The sequence below is a fragment of the Propithecus coquereli genome, unplaced genomic scaffold (genome assembly GCF_000956105.1).
Source record: "Propithecus coquereli isolate 6110/MARCELLA unplaced genomic scaffold, Pcoq_1.0 Scaffold55, whole genome shotgun sequence".
NCBI lineage: Eukaryota > Metazoa > Chordata > Mammalia > Primates > Indriidae > Propithecus > Propithecus coquereli.
Window position 1 is genome coordinate 4,156,521 of NW_012151396.1, and position 3,563 is coordinate 4,160,083.

The window sequence follows — 3,563 nt, forward strand, 5'->3', positions numbered from 1 at the left end:
TTTATTCTGTAAAATGTTTGCAATAAGTCATATTTCAGCCAGGGGTTTTATTTGTGGGAAGATACATTGGTTTTATTTGTTTGTTATTTTTACTACAAATTCACTTATAGGCGTATAAATATTTGTCCAAACAGTGAAGGCATCCCTCTGCTGACATCTCTCTCTCTCACTCTATTTCTCTCTCTCTCTCTCCAGCTTTCTTCTCTGTGGTATTCTATCTCACAAATGCTAAACAATTTGATCTCTTCCAACATCAACTTTTGTCTCCTTGACTCAAAGTTACAGGGAGACTCTGTTTGCGTGTCCAATCCGAGTCTGATTTTTGGACACTACCTCCAAACAATAATCTGGGGAAAACATACAATTCATCTTACTTGTTTGTCTTCCATCAGGAATCGCAGTCCTGAATATGTTGTGGGATAATGTCTGAAAACAGTCATTTTATATTTTTGTCAAGTTTCTATTTGTTTAAGCCAATATGATACATTTGTTCCCTCAATCTATGTCCCAAAGCAAAAGAATGTTTTTTTTTTTTAAATTAAATCTCCTTATGGATCTTGTATTATTTTCATAGCATCATTCAAATTTTCTCCATTAGTTCAGCCTTATGTTGGCTGTGCTTTGGAGAATTAGAGGAGACAGCTTCCAGGCACACTTGGAAAAAAAGTGTCTAGTGGCAGAACTAGAACATCATGGAGGATTTGTGGTGAGACAGACAGAAATAGTATGCAGAAAACAGTGAAAAGCTATTCTAAATTAAAGGTGACAGATGACAATTAGGATAAATTTTCAAAGGACTCTGGCATTTTCAAAAAAATATCAGGACTGGAAATGATTCCATAAGGAACAAAGATTTCTTGTGGTCAGGCAGTTATGGTTATGGACTGTATTAGTTGGATACTAAAAAAAAAAAAAAAAGCTATTAGGAATAGAAAAATCAGAAATTTCAGGGATTTTTTTTAGTTGTTAAGACTAAGTTTACCTTATACTTCAATTTAACATTGCACTTTTAATCATTTTATTATACATACAGTTTTCAAATTTTTCTCCTTTGGTTTTTTTTCTCATATGTCTTTGCTCATTAAGGATGAGCAATGGGAATTTGACATGCGGTTTGATCAAATTATGACATTTGATCAAACATAATCAAAGATTATAAATAAATTTAACCTCAAATTGGATTTACGTGGAATTATTAGTTCTTTATATTTGAGCTTTTTCAATGAGAGAATTGTTAATTTTCCTGAGGAATTTGCATTTTTCAAAAAAGCCCACAAATGTTAGATCAATATCAAGCTATAATTGTAGTTGCAAACATGTCCAGTATACTTAATTACTAGGCAATTAGGATTAATCCATCAATTCTATTTTTGTAATAATAGATGCATATTATTTTGTTGGATTAGACATTGGTTTAAAAGAAAAGAATCTCAGAACTTCTGTACTGAGCTGAGATTTTGTAAGTCTTTATACAGTAATAGAAGGAAAATGTTTGGCTTTATTTTGCATAAGCATTGGTTGTCAAGACAAATGTAGATAAATTCTCTGTAGTTATCACAAATTATTCCATAAAATTATTGAAGGAGTGGTCATAAAATTATGCATCTCAAGTGATCCCAAATGCAACATTGTTGTGCTCAAATAATTTAGTTAAAGTAATACATAAGAACAGTGTCTTTTTAGAGACATTACTAACATGTCTTATAATATATGCAATTTACATCTGGAATGGTTTTCAAAAAACCCTACTCTAGACATAAACATTCAAAATATTAGGAGATGAAACTTGGCTTATATGTCACTTCCTCCCAGAGGGGTTTTTATTACTCCCAAAGGAGGCCCCTATTCTGTTAGGACTTTTACTATTATTATTTGCAGCAAATTAAATCTCCATTTATTTTTATGTTTCTGATTTTTGCTACTCTCCTATATTAGAAAGGAAGCTCAATGAAGGCCTGTGATTTTCCCCTGCACACACCTGCACAATTTAAACAAAGTCGAGTTAACAAATATATACATTGAAACGCAGATGATGCATCTAGTCAGAGCCTCAGTTTGCACTCATCCCAGTACTGGACAGCAGAATGGAGTTTGGAGATGACGAGATCATGGTGATGGTGGTAGAAGATTAAAGAACACTTACCAAATGTTGACGCATCACTGTCTTATGGCTGAATGTTTAACTAAACTAGAGATTTTAGGTTAGCATTGTTAATGACTAAAAAAAGGCAATTTTAAAATCCTCATATGTCATAGGGAGAAAAAAACACACCACTTAACCCTGAGATTATTAAACATTAAGAAAGTAAAGAAATGAGAAAAGAAAATGAAAAGAAAACAAAATAAAACAATGAAAAGAAGGAAAAGGGAAAGAAGTAACTGAATAGAAAAGACAGGAATATAACATAAGTGAATGCAAAAAAAAAGAAAGTAAATGGCAAAAAAAAAAGAAAAAAAAATGTGTTGATCGTATAGTGGTACATTCAATGAAGCATATCCTGAGAATGATTTACATCACCGCACCTCAACCGTAGGTTGTCTGTTAAAGAAGACCTGTTTACACAGTACTGTGCTCTTTATACTGTAAAAGAGAATAAAAATCTCAGGACTACCTTCCCAATTCCTTACACAAAAGGGAAGACAAAGGCTTCAGCACCTGTAAAGAACTGGCCGCAGAGATCAGTCATTGAGGAAATTCCTTGCTGGCATCCCATAAGCCAGGACATGCAAATTGTAACTTTACGATGCAGACGCAGGCTATATCTAGCTCCTAAAACTGAAGTCTGTTCTGATTCCACACTGCTATGAATTACAAGTTTATCTTCGCAGGTGCAAAACAAAGACAAGACAGGATCAGACATTCTTCCACCTACCCAGGGACATCTACATAACTGATGCTTCCTTAACTCCCTTTTTCTCTTCTAACATTCAGGTTATCTTATGTAAAATGTAGATTTTCCTGGGTTTCACAAGAATGTAACCATTTTGTCTCACTACCCCCTCCCCACACGTTTTTTTTCCTTTCTGTATGACTTTAAATGCTGAAACATACAAATTCCCCTTTCGAAAAATAGCTACAGGTTTGTCTGTAGTTCATGACTTTGCCAGATGCATCCTCAACTTTGGCTTAGTAAACCTCCATAGATTGAGATTTTTGCCTCAGTTACTTATTTTGGGTCAAAACAGTACTCAAGGGTAATAAATACACTACACCTGAGTTAAAGATCCCACAATTCAATACCTACAGCAAGTCTAAATTCCCCAGCAAATTTTTAGTGAATGTCATTATTGTGTTAACTAATCAAATCTCTTGTTAATATGAAATTATCTCCTTATGTCAATTTTTTTTTTTTTGGTCACAAGAGAATTATTTGTTGTTCTAGCTGTCACATCCATGTTAGGTACACAGGGACCTCCTGCCCCTCCTGGGGACAAGGCAAGTGACTGCCATACCAGTGGGAGGAGGAAACACCCTATGAATTGGCCAGTCACAATTTAGCCTGCCAACTGCAAAAGAATGCAGATGACTCTCTAGCCCATAGGCCATGCAGCATAGGTACAGT